Raw genomic sequence first — 22301 nt, forward strand, 5'->3', positions numbered from 1 at the left:
CGAACCCGAGCAAGCAGGTCTCCTTCCCTGCGGTTTGCAGGGGGGTTCGGGGAACGCGAGAGCAAACCGCGGCGAAGCTGGTCTCCTTACCCGGTTTGCTCTCGCGTTCCCCGAACCCGAGCAAGCAGGTCTCCTTCCCTGCGGTTTGCAGGGTGGTTCGCGGAACGCGAGAGCAAACCGCGGCGAAGCTGGTCTCCTTTCCCGGTTTGCTCTCGCGTTCCCCGAACCCGAGCAAGCAGGTCTCCTTCCCTGCGGTTTGCAGGGTGGTTCGCGGAACGCGAGAGCAAACCGCGGCGAAGCTGGTCTCCTTTCCCGGTTTGCTCTCGCGTTCCCCGAAACCCCTTGAAGCCGCCCAACAGCGCTGCAGTGTGGCCACATCTAACACCACTTGCAGCGCTGGTTGCTGTAAGTGTGGCCACTCTGCAGCGCTGGCCCTATACAGCTGTACTAATACAGCTGTAACAACCAGCGCTGCAAAATTTTAGATGTAGACATGGCCTTAGGCAGGGATCTGACTATAGTAACCTGGTCATACCATCCACTTACCACCCTTCAATCCCACCTCAAACTCAGCACCTGCTTGATCCTCCTTCCAGGAAACTGTGACCAATGATAGTAACCAAAAGCCTTTTAAAAACTAAGTATTTTTATTTATCAGTAGTGTAGTTTATAGAAATAGAGTAATATCCCTTTAAATCATCTATGAGCCCACTGCTCATGTTCACCATCGGCTATGAATTGGAAGCTGCCGGAAACCAGTCGGTGCAGCGATATGTGTGCAGCTAGGCCATGCGTGCTTGTGTATATTTAGAAAACTCATTTATTTGGAATAAACTTGTTTATTTATAATCACCCCCAACTCCAACATGGAATCTGACAGAAGCTGTCCTTCAAACCCCCATCCAAGAGGATTCATTTGTGGTCATACATGGGTTAAAGCTTCAGCCCAGAATAAGTGGAATTGTCAGCCTGTCACAATGACCATAGGTTCTTGCCTAACAGAGTTACATCCTCCACATGAACTGTTGGACAGGAATGGTGTTGGCCCACACACTGCGTGGGTGGGACCAAGAAGCTTGTATCAACTGAAAGGTCCTTACACCCAACAGTGCATTTTTGCCTGTAAACTCAGCTTATGATGCTTTCACATATGGATGGGAACAATGATTTCACATGTGCTAGAAGACCAGAATGAAAGGTCCATTGCCTCAGCTTCTAGATCTCTCATCTCTGTAGAATGTAAATATTCTCAAACGGATAGAGAATCTGTTAATTTGATCAAGTTAGGACTTTGTGAGCCAGGGTAGTAGGGGATAGGGTGGAGTAGCCAAAATAACAATGACACAGCCACCTCTTTGACATCCATATCATTGGGTGAGAATAAAAATCCCATTTTGTCCAAACTGGAAAACACTGGATCTCCAGAGTACCCTGGCACTATGTACTCTGCCAATGCATCCCACATTGGTGCCCATGAACCTCTGTCTATGGTCAGCCAATCCCTGAAAACTGAACTAATAGTGACCTTTCTGGTTTACATGTTCATGTACACCTTGGGCTGGTGGGGATGGGAGATGGATAGGGGAGACAATGTTTTATGAGCTCAACATAATAATTAAGGAAGCCTATTTGCTCAAATACAACTATCATTTGTGGGACATTAACAAACTTCACCACCCATTGGTGAACCACTCCAATAATTGCCTTGCAAACATCCATCATCACAGTACCAACAGCTGACTTGGTAACACCAGCCTGATTAGCCACGGACCTGTAGCTGTTTGGAGAAGCCAGTTTCCAGATGGCAACAGCAACTGCTTCTGCACTGGTATGACCTCCCTCACCTGTGTGTCCCAGGGCTGGAAGGTTGGAGGAGCTCCTCACACAAGTGAATGGAAGTGTCCTTCCTCATGCAGAAGTCTTGGTCCTTGTTGATCAACTTGAGTCTTGTGGCCCTGAGCCAGAGTCACTGGTTAGCACAGAGAGAATCCACAGCTATTAAACCTTGCATCAGCTATTAAACCATCCACAGCTATTAAAGTATTCCATGTCCATATTCAGTCTGCACCATCTCCTTAGCAGGGCATGCAGTCACCTTCTTTGGGCAACCAGCCTCTGTCACAATTCCCTTTGTAGTATCTCATGCCCATTATTGCTGGCTGTTGCCAAATGCCATGAATACAAACAGCTGCAACAGGTCCATCCAGAGTAGGACCAGTAGTGAGTTGGAGCCAGTTTGCACCAGTTCACAGGAACCAGTTGTTAAATTTAGAAACCCTTTTAGAATCGGTTGTTCCAGGACAACCGGTTCTAAAAAAGCTTTTAAATTTAACAAAAGCTCGGGCAGCTGTCCACCCCGCCCCTGGCCCCAGCTCACGTCCTCCTCCTCCCCTGAACGCTCCACCTTCCTTCTCCTCCCTCTCCCCTGCTTCCCGCGAATCAGATGTTCATGGGAAGCCTGAAACAAGCAGCAGCCAGGTAAGCTGGGGCTGGGGGTCGAGAGGGGGGCTCCAGAGAGGCATGGCATGGCCCTGTCTGGCTCCTGCTGGGCGGCTTCCCCTGGCCCTGGCCTGGCCCCGGCCGAGCGCCCCAGCCCGGTCCTGGCCAAGGATCCCACTGGCCCAAATGGCTTGGGACCAGCTCGGGCCCCGCAACTCCGGTCCTGGCCGAGCGGATCTGGCTCGGTTCGGGGAGTCAGGCCTCACAGTGCCGCTCCCAGTCCCAGGCGAGCGGCTCCGGCCCAGCCCAGGCAGTCGGGGCCCGTGGCACTGGTCCTGGTCCCGCCGAGCAGCTCCAGTCTCGCCTGGCCCGGGGAGTCGGGCCCTGAGGCACCAGTCCCGGCCAAGTGGCTCTGGCCTGGCCCGGCCCTGGGAGTTGAGCCCCGCGGTGCTGGTGCCAGTCCCAGCCGAGCGGCTCCAGCACAGCCCAGCCTGGGGAGTCGGGTCCCATGGTGCCAGTATCAGTCCCAGCCTAGCAGCTCCAGCCCGGCCTGGCCTGGCCCAGGGAGTCAGGCCCCGCGGCGCCAGTCCCAGCCCCAGCCAAGTGGCCCCAGCCCCGGCCCCAGCCCCAGGCAGTGCAGTAAGGGGGCAGGCAGCAGGGAGGGGGTGTTGGAAGAGGACAGGGGAGTTTGGTGGGTTGTGGGGGCGGTGGATAGGGGTTGGGGTGGTCAGAGGGCAGGGAACAGGGGGATTGAATGGGGGCAAGGGTCCCGGGGGAGCAGTCAGGAAGGATCAGGTGTTGGATGAGGAGGTGGGGGCCAGTCTGGGATGGAGAGAAGCGGTGGTTGGATGGGCAGGGGTCCCAGGAGGGCATCAGGAATGAGAGGAGGGATTGGATGGGGCGGCGGAGGGCAGTCAGGGGACAGGGAAGGGAGGTGGATGGGTCAAGGGTCCTGGGGTGGCGTCAAGGAACATGGGGGGTTGGATGGGGAACGACCCCCTCGTGGGGTGAGGAGGAGGGAACCTATTGTTAATATTTTGGCAGCTCATCACTGCCACAGCCTGTTTGCTTGCCTAGGCGTGCAGGCTGCCCTGCACTCGGTTCCCCTGCTCTGAGCACCTGCCTCTGGCTCCTTGAGTTCCAGGCTGAGCCATGACATCTGGTCATGCCCTGAGGCAGTGAAACGAGCGAGCTGTTTTATAGTCTCTGGCCGTTCCAGTGGCTTTAACTGCTTTTAATGTTTGTTTGTGAGATCTCCCATGTCTCAGCCCTCTTATCTGGTTTCCATGGGGCTTCAGGAGACATTTGGACACTGGTCCCTCAGCTGCTGTAAGCCCCTTGCCTGGTTGATGGGCCTGAAGGATCCTCTCAAACCAGCTTGGTGCTGGGCATTCGGCTGTCAGAGGTAAAAGCCCTATGCCCAGAGTCTGCCTCAGCAGCCCTGTCTGCTATGGAATCTGCTTCCCCCCACTTCTCCGGTTCACTCCAAGGTCAAGCCAGTAGCTGACCTAAGTTTAACTAGCCGTGCTGGCCCCTGTGTAGTGTCTGGTTCCTCTCAGCACCCTGGCAGACAGCCTGTGTCCGTGTAGTGATACTGTACATTATTTGCTAGATGTTTTACCATATTACCTGGGTGCCCCACTCATGTGCCAGGACCTCATTGTGCTAGGTGCTGTACATACACAGATGAGTAAAGCCTCTAGCTAAACAAGTTCTTCAGTTCCCTGATATTTATGGATTAACATATTTTAAGGCCCAGAGGCCGTTATGATCATCTAGTATTAACTCCAGCCTTACATAAGCCCTAGGATTTCACCCACTAATTCCTGCATTGAGTCCAAGAACTTGTAGTTGAACTAGAGCCTATCTTTCTGAAGGAAGTCCAATCCTGCTTTAAAGACTCCGGATGATGGAGAATTTACCATATCCTCAGAGAAGTTGTTCCAATGGTTAATTACTCTCATTTTTTTTAAAATTTGCACTTTATTTTCAGGTAGAATTTTTCTAACTTCAATTTCTAGTCACTGGATCTTGTTCTGCCTTTATCTGCTTGGTGAAAAGGCCTCCATACAAATATCTTCTCCATGTTGTGAAAGTAGAATGAATTATATTGTGAAAATAGAAAGGATTAAAGAAATGCTGTCTGTACCTTTAAGAAAAACTGTTGGAATGCTGCAATCCAGGTGTCAGGAATACAGACATTCACATAGAACAATTGCACCATTTAAGGGCAATTGGTGAAGTATTAGCCTCAGATCCATAAAGAGTTAGTAAGGAAGTAGGATATGCATGCTGTGCCCCAGGTGAATTTTACAGTTTTGCTTTCTTTGTTCCTTTGTCTGATTCCCGCTCTTTTATCTGTATAAATAAGACTGTTTTGGCCTTGCATGGCCGCTCACATATTCTGAATGTTATTGGCAGAGCGCTGTGCTAATAAAACAGAGTGGTCTGACAAATTGTGAGTCCTGATTCTAACTTTGACAATTTGGAGGTTCCACCGAGATGGCAACCGTCTTCACTGGGGCTGTGTGATTCCTGACTGTTTTTGTGGGATGACCGTGGCAGCCGGCACCTGGGCATTTGGCCCCAGCGGTCCCCCACTAGAGCGGAAAGGCGCACAGCCACAGTGAGGTCTACGCCATCGAACCTGTTGGTTCCCACTCTGTTCTGGTAGGGATCCCGGGATCTGACATCAGGAATCTGGTCAGGTAATTATTTCTGTGTTTTGTCCGGACTGAGGACTGTCCTGTCTCTGTGTCTATCTGTCCTCTTGTGGAGTGTTTGAGTCTGGGTGCCGTCTCTGTCTGGGGATCGGCCGACCAAGGGGTTCCTGTCCCCACGGTCTGAGTGAGTGAAATCTGCACAATTGCAGCCGCACCACACCTTGGGTAAAACCCTTAGTGTGAAAGCAAGGGCAATTGAGGCAGTAGCCTGTGGGCTCCTTTTATGTGTTGCAGCAGGCATTGCTCTGACGAACCTGAATTTCCTTCTTGTGTGATTGGTGTGTGAAAGTCCTCCTGTACTGGTAACCAGACGTCTAAGTCGGGACAGTTCCCTAAATGAACGCCGGCTCATTTTATGTATTTAGGATGGGTCCAGACTCCTGTAAAAAGGGTCAAGACTCCTGTAAATTTCTGGGAAAATGGTCTAGGCTAACTCAGGGGGATCCCAAAACTCAGTGGCCACTGTTAAAATCTTGGAACAAAGACTGAGTGGACGTCTTAAAGGACAAACTCGGCCAGCCTAAAACTAAATTGGCTAAAGGAGAGGTTAATTGTTTCATGCAGTGGTGGGAAGAGGCAAATCATAGGTGGACAAAATCAAAACTGGCCTCTCTCACTTATTCAAATAATAAGTTAAAAGCTTTATTAAAAGCCTCCTCTCCCACCACTAGACCGAGCGCTCCCCTTTACCCCGTTCTCCAAACCCCGGATCGATCCAAACCCCTTCATACTCTCATCTCATTGTAAAAAGGACAAAAAGTCCCTTGTTCTGTTCCCCTTTGTTGTCTGCCTCAGAAACTGATTCTTTATAGTGTTCCACTACCAATTCAGCAAGGTTGGGGGCGGGGGGGGGGCTCCTCAACTAGCCCCCACCCTTCCTGGTCCCTTTCCTTGAACATTTCTTTCAAAATTGTGAAATGACCACAATATCATTCACAAACGGTTCATTGAAAAAAGCAGGATCGGGCCCAGACAAGCAGGCAAGCAACAGAAAAGAAACAGGTTGAAAGCCCTAAGGGAATAGTGTCAGGAGTAAAAAAAAAGTAGTAAGTGCAGGCATGAACCCCTGGAACAATACTTAAAAGGGTGAAATCTAAGGTGATAAAGGTGTCATTTTGGAACATAAACAAGTGATTTAAGAAAAGAGAGTGAAAAGTTAACTATAGAGGCTGGAGAGAATTAAGCAGTTAAACTTTGTGGAAAATGTTAAAAAGGACCATGTTAAAGAGAGAGAATTCTTGGTTTCTTTGCAGACATTCTGAAGGGAAAATGGGCCCTTTTCCAGAAGAGTGCCTGTAAATAATCCTTATATATATACAGCTATGCAAAAACAAAGCAGTGTAAAAAAAAAATGTTAAGGAAAAGAAAATGTGTATGTATCTATTTGTCTGTGTATGTAAAGTTCTAAGAATCTAAACCAACACATCTGGTTTGTAAAACTATTGTTTTGTAGGTGTAAGATAAATTGATTTTGTTTTTGTTTTTAATGCCACTAAAAATTCATTTGACTCTTTGATTCAAAGTTGCAAAACTGACAGACCTTTTTGCAAGACACAGGTAATTAGTGTTGTTTGGCTTTGGGATTTAGCATTTAACCCTTAAGGGGTAACTTGATTCTTTACAAAAATTAAAATGTTTTTAAATAAAGACCAAGTCATGGCTGCAATAGGGCAGTCAGAATCAGGAGAATAGGTAGAGATTCTGGAGTCTTTTTGTTTGTTTGGTTTGTTTTTTTTTGTAACAATAGCAGATAAGAGCTGTAATGACAGAATAAGAAGTTAACAGTGACCCTCTGAAGCAACAGCAGAGGTGAGGTGCACAAAACAAAAAGAAGCAATGTTAAAAACACTGAGCCTTAAAATGACTCTGTGTAATCAGACTGTCACTTTAATAAAAGTACATGAAAACTCTGTAAAAACAAAACAAAGTTATACCTTATGTAAAAATTAATATGGCTAATGTTTTTGAAAAGTTATAGTATAGAAAGAATGTGCATTTTCCGTAGGACATGTGCAGCGTATATTGTAGAAAGGGATGTAAAAAAAAAAATGCAAATGAAACATGCTGCTGAATTAAAATCCTATTAGGGCTCCAAAAAGAGCCGCAATAGGCTGTGTTTTCTTTTTCAGATCCCTGTGTGTTAAAACAGAGTCTCTGAGCTCTGCTGATGGCTTTGAATCCAAAAGCCTAGCCTGTGCTGATGCAAATTACCTAACTGATAAAGAAAGGTGAAAACTGCCAGCACAAACGAAGCTGCAAATAAAGAACATACCTGGTCAGCAAACAAACTGCCTACATAAAAGTCATGGTATAACAAGATACCTTTAATAAATTTGATGCTAATGTTACTGTTAATATTAAACATTAAAATAACTTTAATGTTAGTGAGTACCCCTGTAACAACTTGTAGTGTGTATGATTTTTGGAAAAATCCTTTAAAGTAATATGGTAATGATGCTTCTCAGCTATTACCTGTGAATAAACTTAAAGCTTAACACAGCAGGGAAAACATTACAAACTTGGTCTGCTATATAAGAGGCAAAACTTGAGGTACACCACCTCATGAATTTAATAACTAAACAGTGAAATAATTTTTGCATAACCCTTAAAATATAGAAGCCATTAAAACCTGGCCTGCCTATTAAAAAAAACAAACAAAAAAAAAACCACACAGGAAAATATGGGGGTAATTCCTCTGTTTTGCCTGCAGTCAGGAAGGGTATTTGTAAAAGAATGAAATCTTTAAGCAATAATCAATGCCACCCCAAAAGGGGTAGAAAACTGTTCTTTTTGTCTTTCAGATAATCCAAAGTACTGTATAATGGACTATGTGTATGTGTTAATTCTTGGGGAAAAGTGTTTAAAAAGTGCTAGCAACCCACCAGAAGACAAATGTAAATGTAATGTAAGTACTGTGTTTACCAATAATCACATTTACTATTTGCCACAACAACAACAAAAGAGTCTCCGCTTACTGTAAGCACTGATTTAGCTGAGTTCTCTATCAACCTTGGCATTAAATGGCAAACAGTTACCAATCATCTGTTAAAAGGTAAAAAGGTAACATGGCTCCTAAAAAAATAAAAACAAAAATGTGGAAAACTGAACTATTCATATTATACACGCAAATGGGGACATGTTAAAAATTGCCACTACATAAAAGCATAACAGCTTACCATTGGTATAACATTTTCTGGATGGTCTCCCACAACTACTGGCATACTAATATTACTACCCTAATTGTTTTTGGTTTTACATTGTATGTGTTTAATTGAAATGTTTAAAATGTGCTGGTGGATAAAACAAATGTATGTAAAGCTAAAGCCACAGGCCCAAATCACCTCCCAGTATTTTCTATTACGTGGACTAAATAAGAAGTGACACTGGCGATTAATAATCTTAGTGTCAAAAGGGGGATATGTAGGAGCAGGATTTTATAATATCCCATAAGAATTAAAGTATAATTTGATTTCATCCTGCTAGTCACTATTTTTAAATAGCAGAAAGAAATGACCCCCTGGGACTATAGGATTCTGTTTTCCCATATGCATTACAAATTGGGCCCTCTCTAACTCTTTGTTTTAAGATTTAGGTAGTAAGAGACAGGATTCTCTATTGTGTCTGTGTTAAGTAAATTAGAGAAACATTGAAGGCCTGGGTCTCAATGTAAATTGTCTTAGTTATCAATTGTAAAACTTAGCAAGGTTTAATTTGCAATGTTTTTTTTTGTTCAATATAAAATACTACTGTTTGTATTCTCAAATCTATTTGTGTGAATGAGGAATGTATGCATCAGGAAAAGATAAGGTGTGAAGGCCATTGTTACAGCCAGAGTCAAGGGACTGCTGTTAAACTGTCTGGTATCTCAGAGTGGATACATGCTTCGCAGTGTAAGAATGCACAGACCCCAGTGAACCAATCACCACCTCAGGACCACGCAGAGTCAATTTTTTTGACTCCAGAAGACGACGTAGAGGAACAGCCTGCAATACCTTACAATCTACGCTCTCGTAAGGGTTGCCAGAAGCAGATGACTACATAAAGCAAGGCCCAAGAAGAAGCAGTAGTGAGCCGAGCGCCTGCTGCCTGGTGGACATAAAACTGTGAGTGCAGTTCCCTCAGTTGAGGTTGTCAGAACCAGAAGGGCCCTGCCTCCAACATGCAGCTCTGGTAGCACCTGTTCCTCGGCTGCTGGTATCTTAAGGTCTGGGGTGCACACAATGACAATTCTTTTATCCAGCAGCAAGTGTGGATAGCTCAGACCCTTATTATTTCTAAATGCTGGGTCTGCAGCCACATCACAGCCCACTCTCAAACTGGTGTTCCTGTCCTGGCTATCCCACTCAATTCCCCAGACCTCACTGGAGGACCTTGTCTGTTTAACACAATATGGAACAGTAATGACACCTGGGAAGAGGCTAGTGGCAGTTCCTTTACCCCACTTGGGGGAGCAATACACCAGGCAAAAAGGCTCCTAAGTAGTTAAATAATGGCAAATAAAACCAGAGAAAGTTTAAGAGCCCTGGCCAAGGAAACAGAGGCGATCGGACAGGTGGCCCTCCAGAACCGTCAGGCATTGGACATAGTGCTCGTGGCCAAAGGAGGGACCTGTGCTCTCACTGGAAAACAATGTTGTATGTTTATACAATACCAATAAGGTAATAGATCGCTATAGCCACTTAGAACAAATCGCATATCTTCCTCATGAAGAGCTGAGTTCTTTATGGAAGTGGCTAAGTAACCTGTTCAATTTCTCTGGCATAGGAAACTGGTTGTTTCAGGGAGCCCTAACTATCCTGTTTGAAATCTTAGTGATTTTTGTATGCTTTCAGTTAATCTGTTGTATCCAGAATTGTGTCACCCAGATGGCTGCCCCAAAACAGAGTGCTAATATAATGATTTTGAATATCACTGATGAACAAAAAGATAAGAAACGGTTAATTTGTGGAACCCAGTAATTGTTGGTCATGGCGTGCGCTTGACCAAAAGGAGGGATTGTGAAAGTAGAATGAATTATATTGTGAAAATAGAAAGGATTAAAGAAATGCTGTCTGTACCTTTAAGAAAAACTGTTGGAATGCTGCAATCCAGGTGTCAGGAATACAGACATTCACATAGAACAATTGCACCATTTAAGGGCAATTGGTGAAGTATTAGCCTCAGATCCATAAAGAGTTAGTAAGGAAGTAGGATATGCATGCTGTGCCCCAGGTGAATTTTACAGTTTTGCTTTCTTTGTTCCTTTGTCTGATTCCCGCTCTTTTATCTGTATAAATAAGACTGTTTTGGCCTTGCATGGCCGCTCACATATTCTGAATGTTATTGGCAGAGCGCTGTGCTAATAAAACAGAGTGGTCTGACAAATTGTGAGTCCTGATTCTAACTTTGACAATTTGTAGGTATTTATAGACTATGATCAAGATGAGCCCATTTCTTTCTTGTTTGCTTTTACCAGCAGTGAAATGGTTAACAATGATGACATTTAAATGACTGTCATTAGGTTTCAGAGATAACAACATACTGAAGTGAATGGGAACAGTTTGCCTTCATCAGATCTCATTTCCAGCTGTCCACATGCATCACTAGCATCACTGCATCTTTTACACTCAGTTCACAATCTGAATTGTGTTGTCAGTTGGCGTGCATGTGTGTTCTCTCTATATGCTGTCCCAGTCCTGCACAGACAGTTGGTTCAGCAAACCTTAATGGTACTACCCAGAAAGACCACAGACTTGTTTTGGTGGAAAAAAGGCTCTGCCAGGTTTATCTAAAAAGCACTTTATCAGCCTTCCATACACCGCATGGGCATACTGCATGTATGCTGGAGGATGTATCAGCACATTCAATGTAAAGTCATTCCCTAAGCCAGTACAAAGAATTGAGGGATGTACCTCGATATTTATGGGGTGGAACAAAAAAATTACGTGCCTCATGACATTTGTTTGTTCCCTTCCCTTGTACCTTGTTCCTGACATCTCGGGCAAAACACCCCTTATTCATTATTCTTATCTTGTGCTAGGTTGGGGGCATATTTCTGCTAGCCTCCTGACACATATTTATGTTAATATCCAGTGACTAGTACTTCTTGAGTGCGCCTGTGTTTTAACAATGCTAATAGTATTTTTTCCAAGTTCATATAACAGACAGTGAACTTGTAAGCAAGCGTCTGCTCTGTGACAGGGCCTGGTGTTTGCTCATAGCCTGGCCTGGGGTTGCTGACTGTAGTTCAAGCCTCAGATCTTGCACCAGCCCTCATGCTCCAGGCTCTCTCTCTATTACATTCCTCTGCTTTTTGTTTGTTTTATGGGGAGGAGATTTACCCATCATCCCAGAACAGCATCATGCATGGACTGAACATGACCCAGTGGGCTAACCACTGTTATATGGCAACCTTGTGTTATCCACACATTCATGCCCCATCTGTGCTTTGATCTGCACAGTCCCTCATACAACCTGTGGACAGTTTCCTTCTGTCAATAGTTTTAGTACCATATACTGGGCCTGGCAATGTTAGGTCTGAGACTTTAGTTGACAGGCGTAATGTTGGCGTTGTTCTGAAATAGTGGGATAGGCATTATTAGTGTGTCCCACAGTGATATGTATATGAGGAGCAAAACAGAAATTTGGAGTAGTGACATCACAAATGAGGCCTCTGACGGGTTAGATCACAGAACCCTCTGTGGAACCTGCCATCTGATGTGCCAAGACTAGAATCATAGAATATCAGGGTTGGAAGGGACCTCAGGAGGTCATCTAGTCCAACTCCTTGCTCAAAGCAGGACCAATCCCCAACTAAATCATCCCAGCCAGGGCTTTTTCAAGCCCGATCTTAAAAACCTCTAAGGAAGGAAATTCCACCGCCTCCTTAGGTAACCCATTCCAGTGCTTCACCACCCTCTTAGTGAAAAAAGTTTTTCCTAATATCCAACCTAAACCTCCCCCACTGCAACTTGAGACCATTACTCCTTGTTCTGTCATCTGCTAACGCTGAAAACAGTCTAGATCCATCCTCTTTGGAATCCCCTTTCAGGCAGTTGAAAGCAGCTATCAAATCCCCCCTCATTCTTCTCTTCTGAAGACTAAACAATCCCAGTTCCCTCAGCCTCTCCTCATAAGTCATGTGCTCCAGCTGCCTAATCATTTTTGTTGCCTTCCGTTGGACTCTTTCCAATTTTTCCACATCCTTCTTGTAGTGTGGGGCCCAAAACTGGACCAGTTCTCCAGATGAGACCTCACCAATGTCGAAAAGAGGGGAATGATCACATCCCTCGATCTGCTGGCAATGCTCCTACTTATACAGCCCAAAATGCCATTAGCCTTCTTGGCAACAAGGGCACACTTTTGACTCATATCTAGCTTCTCGTCCACTGTAACCCCTAGGTCCTTTTCTGCAGAACTGCTTCCTAGCCATTCAGTCCCTAGTCTGTAACAGTGAATGAGATTCTTCCATTCTAAGTGCAGGACTCTGCACTTGTCCTTGTTGAACCTCATCAGGTTTCTTTTGGCTTAGTCCTCTAATTTGTCTAAGTCCCTCTGTATCCTATCCCTACCCTCCAGCGTATCTACCACTCCTCCCAGTTTAGTGTCATCTACAAACTAGCTGAGAGTGCAGTCCACGCCATCCTCCAGATCATTAATGAAGATATTGAACAAAACCAACTCGAGGATCGACCTTGGGGCACTCCGCTTGAAACCAGCTGCCAGCTAGACATGGAGCCATTGATCACTACCCATTGAGCCTCTGCTCCTGCTTTCCCTGCCAGCTCGGAACCCCAGCATCCTGTCTTGCTGAACCAGACACACCCGTCTGCTCCAACAGAGACCCAGGGTCTGAATTACTTGTCCCAAAGCTGCAGGTTTACCTGAAAACAGCTCACAGAGGTGTTCCTGTCTTTAACACTCAGATGCCCAACTCCCAATGGGGTCTAAATCCAAATAAATCTTTTTTACTCCATACAAAATTTACACAGGGTAAACTTATAAATGGTTCGCCCACCATAACACTAATAGAGAGATATGCACAGCTGTTTGCCTCTCCTCAGGTATTAATACATCCTCTGGGTTAATTAATAAGTAAAAAGTGATTTTATTAAATACAGAATGTTGGATTTAAGTGGTTCCAAGTAGTAATAGGCAGAACAAAGTAAGTCACCAAGAAAAATAAAATAAAACACACAAATGTATGTCTAATCAAAGTGAATACAGACAATCTCACCCTCAAAGATGCTTCAGCAATTTTTTCCTCAGACTGGATACCTTCCAGGCCTGGGCACAATTCTTTCCCCTGGTACAGCTCTTGTTCCAGCTATCATAACCTTAGTCCCAGATTTGGACCTTAGCGTCCAAAATATGGGGGTTAGCATGAAAACCTCCAAGCTTAGTTACCAGCTTGGACCTGGTACTTGCTGCCACCACCCAAAAAATTAGAGTGTTTTGGGGCACTCTGGTCCCTCTGAAAAACCTTCCCTGGGGACCCCAAGACCCAAATCCCTTGAGTCTCACAACAAAGGGAAATAATCCTTTTTCCCTTCCCCCCTCCAGGTGCTCCTGGAGAGATATACAGACACAAGCTCTGTGAAACTACACAGAGTGACTTCCCCTCTCTGTTCTCAATCCTGGAAACAAAAAGTACTTTCCTATTCCCCCAGAGGGAATGCGAAATCAGGCTAGCAAATCCAACACACACAGATCTCCCCCCCCTGATTTCTTCCTCCCACCAATTCCCTGGTGAGTACAGACTCAATTTTCCTGAAGTAAAGAAAAACTCCAACAGGTCTTAAAAGAAAGCTTTATATAAAAAGAAAGAAAAATACATACAAATGTTCTCTCTGTATTAAGATGATACAATACAGGGTCAATTGCTTAAAAGAATATTGAATAAACAGCCTTATTTAAAAAGAATACAAATTAAAGCACTCCAGCACTTATATTCATGCAAATACCAAAGAAAAGAAACCATATAACTTACTATCTGATCTTTTTGTCCTTACACTTAGAAACAGAAGACTAGAAAGTAGAACTACTTCTCCAAAGCTCAGAGAAAGCAGGCAGACAGACAAAAGACTCAGACACTCAATTCCCTCCACCCAAAGTTGAAAAAATCCGGTTTCCTGATTGGTCCTCTGGTCAGGTGCTTCAGGTGAAAGAGACATTAACCCTTAGCTATCTGTTTATGACACGCCCCCCAAATTGCAGACAGTGGGGAAGCTCACTGGCGGCGATTTCCTTTTAGAACTTGAAAATAAACAGATTAATACAACACATACACCTTTACATATACTCCTAAGTATATAACTAACAGACTTCTACATTTTAAGAACACTTTTTAACTACTGAATTCTGGGAAACTCTCACGGGAGAGTGCATCAGCTACTTTGTTAGAAGCTCCTGTGATGTGTTGAATTTCAAAATCAAAATCTTGGAGAGCTAAACTCCAACGAAGAAGTTTCTTGTTGTTCCCCTTGGGAGTATGAAGCCACTTTAGTGCAGCATGGTCAGTTTGTAGTTGGAACCGCCGTCCCCAAACATATGGGCGTAGCTTTTCCAGGGCGTACACAATGGCATAGCATTCCTTTTCACTGACTGACCAGTGACTTTCCCTCTCAGACAGTTTTTTGCTGAGAAACACGACAGGATGGAAGTTGTGATCTGTTGCTTCCTGCATGAGCACTGCGCCTATACCACGCTCAGATGCATCCGTGGTTACTAGGAATGGCTTGTCAAAATCCGGGGCCCTGAGCACAGGGTCAGACATGAGCGTTGCCTTAAGTTGGGTAAAGGCCTTTTGACACTCATCAGTCCACTTAACTGCATTAGGCTGGGTCTTTTTGGTCAGGTCGGTCAGTGGGGCAGCGATTTGGCTGTAGTGGGGTACAAATCGCCTGTAGTATCCGGCCAAGCCTAAGAAGGATTGGACCTGCTTCTTGGACCGTGGGACAGGCCACTTTTGGATAGCATCCACCTTGGCCTGTAGGGGGTTTATGGTTCCTCGGCCCACCTGGTGACCCAGGTAAGTCACTCTGTTTTGGCCTATTTGACACTTTTTGGCCTTAACAGTTAGTCCTGCCTGCCTGATGCGCTTAAAGACCTTTTCCAGGTGTAGTAGGTGTTCGGGCCAGGAGTCTGAAAAAATGGCCACATCATCGAGGTAGGCAACTGCAAATTCTCCCAGTCCAGCTAGTAGACCATCTACCAGCCTCTGGAAGGTGGCGGGTGCATTTCGAAGGCCGAAAGGAAGGACATTGAATTCATACACCCCCGCATGGGTGACGAATGCTGACCTCTCCTTGGCAGGTTCATCTAGTGGTACTTGCCAGTACCCCTTGGTTAAGTCTATTGTAGAGATGAACTGGGCACGTCCCAACTTTTCCAATAGCTCATCGGTGCGTGGCATTGGATAGTTGTCCGGACGAGTTACCCCATTTAGCTTAGGGTAGTCCACGCAAAAGCGTATTTCCCCATCTGGTTTGGGTACCAGAACCACTGGAGATGCCCATGCACTGGTAGATGGGCGGATTATACCCATCTGTAGCATGTTCTGGATCTCCCGTTCTATAGCAGCTTGGGCATGAGGAGACACTCGGTAGGGTGGGGTTCTGATTGGGTGAGCATTACCTGTATTAATGGAGTGGTATGCCCGTTCAGTCCGTCCTGGGGTGGCTGAGAACAATGGGGCGAAGCTAGTGCACAGCTCCTTGATTTGTCGCCGCTGCAGACGTTCCAGGGTGGTTGAGAGGTTCACCTCTTCCACGCCACCGTCTTTTTTGCCGTCGTAGTAGACACCGTCAGGCCACTCAGCCTCATTTCCCTGGACTGTAAACTGACAAACCTGTAAGTCTCTGGAATAGAAAGGCTTGAGAGAATTAACATGGTACACTTTAGGCTTTAGTGAGGAATTGGGAAATGCTATGAGGTAGTTTACAGCTCCCAGGCGCTCTTGGACCGTGAATGGCCCTTCCCATGATGCTTCCATCTTATGGGCCTGTTGCGCCTTCAAGACCATAACCTGGTCTCCTACCTTGAAGGAACGTTCTCTGGCATGTCTGTCATACCAGGCCTTTTGCTCTTTCTGAGCATCCTTTAGGTTCTCTCTAGCAAGGGCTAAAGAGTGACGGAGGGTGCTTTGTAGGTTGCTTACAAAGTCCAGAATGTTAGTTTGTGGAGAAGGCGTAAACCCCTCCCATTGCTGCTTCACCAACTGTAATGGCCCCTTAACCTCGTGACCATACACAAGTTCAAATGGTGAAAACCCTAAACTGGGATGTGGTACAGCCCTGTAGGCAAACAGCAACTGCTGCAACACTAGGTTCCAATTATTGGAGAATTCGTTGATGAATTTTCGTATCATGGCCCCCAAAGTTCCATTGAACCTTTCCACCAGGCCATTGGTTTGATGGTGGTACAGGGTGGCAACCAAGTGATTCACCCCATGAGTTTTCCACAGTTTTTCCATGGTCCCTGCCAGGAAATTAGACCCTGAATCTGTAAGGATGTCAGAGGGCCAACCTACCCTGGCAAAGATGTCTGTTAGGGCCAGGCACACAGTGTTAGCCCGGGTGTTGCCTAGAGCTACTGCTTCCGGCCATCGGGTAGCAAAGTCCACTAAAGTCAGTACGTACTGCTTTCCTCTGGGCGTCTTTTTTGGGAAAGGGCCCAGAATATCCACAGCTACTTGCTGAAATGGGACCTCAATTATGGGGAGTGGCTGGAGAGGGGCCTTGACCTGGTCTTGAGGCTTTCCCACTCTTTGGCGTACCTCACAAGACCGGACATACTTGGCAACGTCCTTGCCCATCCCCTCCCAGTGGAAGGACTTCCCCAACCGGTCCTTGGTTCTGTTCACCCCAGCATGGCCACTGGGATGATCATGGGCTAAGCTTAAGAGCTTCCCCCGGTACTTAGTTGGAACCACCAACTGTTTTTGCGGCTGCCATTCTTCCCGGTGTCCACCAGAAAGAATTTCCTTGTATAAAAGTCCTTGGTCTATAACAAACCGGGATCGATTAGAAGAGCTGAGAGGCGGTGGGGTGCTCCGTGCCGCCGCCCACGCTTTCTGAAGGCTGTCATCTGCTTCCTGCTCAGTCTGGAACTGTTCCCTTGAGGCTGGGGTCACCAGTTCTTCCTCAGACTGTGGACTTGGGCTTGGTCCCTCTGTTCTTCCTCAGACTGTGGACTTGGGCTTGGTCCCTCTGGAAGCGATGTAGGTGATGGGGTTGTTTCCGTTGCTGGTGAACCGCTCTCCGCTGGTGCACCTGAGGGTATTTCAGGCTCTGGCTGAGCCTTTTGGGTATGGCTGTCTGTTGCTTCTGCCAGTTGTGGCTCGCTGGCGCCCACTGGCGTTGAGTTTGAAGATGGGGTTGCAATCGCTGGTGCTGGTTGCTGTTCCAGTTCTGGGCCTGGGACTGGTGATGCTGTGGCTGCTTCAGTGGTAGGCATGGAATCCGGGTCCACTACCTCTGCCTGGGTCTTTGGTAACACAGACGGGGCCTCTGTGGACGGCTCAGGAACAGGAATGGGTCTGGAAGCTTGCCTGGTTTGGCTACGTGTAACCATTCCCACTCTCTTGGCCCGCCTCACCTGGTGGCCAAGTCTTCCCCCAGTAGCATGGGGATAGGATAATTGTCATAGACTGCAAAAGTCCACATTCCTGACCAGCCTTTGTACTGGACAGGCAGTTGAGCTGTAGGCAAGTCTACAGCTTGTGACATGAAGGGGTAAATTGTAACTTTGGCCTTTGGGTTGATGAATTGGGGTCAACGAAGGATTGGTGGATAGCTGACACTTGTGCCCCCGTGTCTCTCCACGCAGTAACCTTCTTTCCGCCCACTCTCAAATTTTCCCTTCGCTCCAAGGGTATTTGAGAGGCATCCGGGCCTGGGGATCTTTGGTGTGATGGTGGTGTAATGAATTGCACTCGCATGGTGTTCTTGGGACAGTTGGCCTTGATATGTCCCAGTTCATTACACTTAAAGCATCTTCCATCTGATGGGTCACTGGGCCGAGGTGAGTTACTGGAGACTGGTGAGGTTGAAGGGTAGGGTATCTGTGGCTTTACTTGGGTGGTATGTGGGGTCTTTGGCTGTCCTCGGTTGTAGGGTTTATGGTCTGTGTGCCCCCTGGGGTAATCGTTCCCCTTGACAGTAGCTTTCTTGCTTTCTGCCAGTTCCATCCATTTGGCTCCAATTTCCCCCGCCTCAGCGATATCTTTGGGATTTCCATCTTGTATGTACCGTGTGATGTCTTCAGGAACACCATCCAAGAACTGCTCCATTTGTATGAGGAGGTGCAGTTCTTCCAAGGTTTGAATGTTGTTTCCTGTTATCCAGGCCTCATAGTTTTTTGCAATGTAGTAGGCGTGTTTGGGAAATGACACCTCTGGTTTCCACTTTTGGGTTCTGAAGCGCCGACGGGCATGATCTGGGGTTATCCCCATTCTGTATCTGGCCTTGGTTTGAAAAAGTTTATAGTCATTCATTTGCTGCTTAGGCATTTCAGCTGCCACCTCTGCTAAAGGTCCACTGAGCTGTGACCTCAATTCTACCATGTACTGGTCTTCGGGAATGCTGTACCCAAGACAGGCTCTTTCAAAATTTTCCAAGAAGGCCTCGGTGTCATCGCCTGCCTTGTAGGTGGGAAATTTCCTGTGCTGTGGAGCAATAATGGGCGCCGGGTTGTTAGGGTTGGCTGGCACATGCAGCCCAGCTTTTGCCAACTGCAGTTCATGTTTTCTCTGTTTTTCCTTTTCTTCATTTTTTTTTGTTGTTTTTTCCATTTCTCGGCGGTGGGCCAACTCTTCTTCTGCTTGTTTCCTTCGGTAGGTCACCTCTTCTTCTTCTAGTTTTCTTTTGTGTGCTGTCTCTTGGGCTGCCTGTTCTCTTTGGAAGGCTGCCAGTTTGATGCTTTCTTCCTTTTCTTTCATCTCCATCTCTCGCCTGTGTTCAGCTTCTTTGATTTGTTCTTCGGCCTCAATTTTTGCCTTAGAAGTCATGGTTCCTGTTTTCTTGTGTTGGGGTGCCCTCCGGTGTTTATCTTCTGAACTGCAGGTTCTCTGTTGCCTCCTGAAGTTTGCCTAGCAACAGTGCCTTTAGCTAATTTTTAATGTTAAGTAAACCTGAAAAACCACTTTATTTGCATTCATATAGTGCTGGTAATGACTCTCAATGGGAGTGCTATTGTGTGACAAAAGACCCTCAACAGTCTCTTAATGGCTTCTCGCTTAACATGCAAGCCACAAACTGCCAGAGAGAGCAGAAAAAAAATTTTTCTCTGGTTCCCTTTTAAAACCAACTGTTTCTCTCTGCTAAAAAGCCCTTAGCAGAGAAGAGAAAAATATAATATTCCTACTGGCTTCTGGATTCTGTCTATATCCCACCTGCTGCCACTCATGTCATAACCTTAGTCCCAGATTTGGACCTTAGCGTCCAAAATATGGGGGTTAGCATGAAAACCTCCAAGCTTAGTTACCAGCTTGGACCTGGTACTTGCTGCCACCACCCAAAAAATTAGAGTGTTTTGGGGCACTCTGGTCCCTCTGAAAAACCTTCCCTGGGGACCCCAAGACCCAAATCCCTTGAGTCTCACAACAAAGGGAAATAATCCTTTTTCCCTTCCCCCCTCCAGGTGCTCCTGGAGAGATATACAGACACAAGCTCTGTGAAACTACACAGAGTGACTTCCCCTCTCTGTTCTCAATCCTGGAAACAAAAAGTACTTTCCTATTCCCCCAGAGGGAATGCGAAATCAGGCTAGCAAATCCAACACACACAGATCTCCCCCCCCTGATTTCTTCCTCCCACCAATTCCCTGGTGAGTACAGACTCAATTTTCCTGAAGTAAAGAAAAACTCCAACAGGTCTTAAAAGAAAGCTTTATATAAAAAGAAAGAAAAATACATACAAATGTTCTCTCTGTATTAAGATGATACAATACAGGGTCAATTGCTTAAAAGAATATTGAATAAACAGCCTTATTTAAAAAGAATACAAATTAAAGCACTCCAGCACTTATATTCATGCAAATACCAAAGAAAAGAAACCATATAACTTACTATCTGATCTTTTTGTCCTTACACTTAGAAACAGAAGACTAGAAAGTAGAACTACTTCTCCAAAGCTCAGAGAAAGCAGGCAGACAGACAAAAGACTCAGACACTCAATTCCCTCCACCCAAAGTTGAAAAAATCCGGTTTCCTGATTGGTCCTCTGGTCAGGTGCTTCAGGTGAAAGAGACATTAACCCTTAGCTATCTGTTTATGACACCAGCTCAGGTGATAGATAGGGGATTCTTCATGATGTCTCCTCCCCTTTATATACCTTTTGCATAAGGCAAGAATCCTTTGCCCCTCTCTGAGTTCCCACCCCGTCCTTCTCAATGGAAAGACACCAGGTTAAAGATGGATTCCAGTTCAGGTGACATGATCACATGTCACTGCAAGACTTCATTACCCACTTGCCAGCACACAGGTATACAGGAAGACTTACAGGTAAAACACAGCCATTTGCAGACAATGGTCCTAATTAATAAGAGTCATCAAGATTCCAAACTATCATTAATGTCTCACACTTTGCATAACTACAATAGGCCCTCAGAGTTTTATTTCATATTTCAAATTTCTGATACAAAAGTGGTACATTTATAAAAATAAGATGATCACACTCAGTAAATTATAAGCTTTGCAATGATACCTTACAAGAGACCTTTTGCATGAAACATATTCCAGTTATATTATATTCACCTATTAGCATATTTTTATAAAACTATATAGACTGCAACGTCACAAGGCCTTCATTTTATAAATATGTTGTAATTAGTTACCACACAGTACTGTCCATCCATGTTATAAGTTACCCTTACTGCTGGTTGTTACCATCTGGTAAGTTTCGCTGGGCAGGAGACAGAAGTGGCTAGCTTCTCTATTCCATTGGATTGGCCTGAATCATTGTGGCCACACGATAAGTTGCAGAGTCAACAACATTTCTAGCATAACAAGCCATGGTGTGATGCTCTTTTGATTTTCATTGCTCCATAATAGACCAGTAGTTGATGTAGATCCAGTTGTTTTTTGTAGATGCTGTCTTCCAGATGACCTACTCAATGGACAGTAACAAATTTATCAGCTATTGCTATGTCAAGATTCAATATTGGTAACCAGTCACTGAACAAGACTGCTTTGAAGAACATGTGCCTTAGTTAGGGTGCAGTGTTACTGACCCAAAAATTTATGACTGGTACTGACAGGGAATTCGTCTATACAAATTGATATATTACCATTTCACCACTGTTTTTGTTATACACTCAGGGAGATGCCAGTTAGCTGTTTATTAATAATAAGGTGAGGCAATTTTCTCTCTCTCTTTTAAATATTCTCTGAGTTGGTTATTAACGTTATTGTGTAACTCTCATAACTGGTACAACGAATTTATTTACAGGTTTGTATTTTCCTTGCATTCATATTGTTTACTGCAATTACTTTGTTAATTTTGACTTGTATTTGGTTAAACGGTTTAGCAATGTCATGCACTTTGTAAATGGTGTACTGGTTCTCCAGTAACCAGATCCCTAATACCATAAATTACAGGTTCAGAAACAGCTTCCATTACCTGGTGGTCAAAATATTTAATGTTTTGTTACATTTATATACACATATTTTCCATATTACCCTATTCCATATAGGTCTCCAGATTCAGATAATCTTGCAATATAACCAAAAATTTCATCTAGAGTTTGGAGTCTCCTATTTTGAGAGATACCAGACTACAGAATAGTCTGCTGCCCAGCCCATGAGTCTTGTGCACATTCCTAATAAAATGCTAGTATATTAACTAACAAAGATGTGTACAGTAATAAGAAAGTTGCTTTTACACAGTAGCCAAATTCATTAATATTTCAGTGACAAAGATGTAAAACCACAGGCCCATGAGTTTACTTTGCTCAATAATTTACAGTTTCAGTAACAGTTAGACCGGGCCCAGCCAATGGTTTCTATAATGTAGATGATTGAATGCTCAGTTGTCCACAGGGCCGGTGCAACCATTTAGACGGACTAGGCGGTTGCCTAGGGCGCCGAGATTTGGTGGCTCCAAAAAGCGCCCCCCAATTTTTTTTAAATGGTTGAGCAGCTGCTGCTGCTGGGACAGAGAG

Source organism: Gopherus flavomarginatus, chromosome 18 (assembly GCF_025201925.1).
Source record: "Gopherus flavomarginatus isolate rGopFla2 chromosome 18, rGopFla2.mat.asm, whole genome shotgun sequence".
Classification (NCBI taxonomy): domain Eukaryota; kingdom Metazoa; phylum Chordata; order Testudines; family Testudinidae; genus Gopherus; species Gopherus flavomarginatus.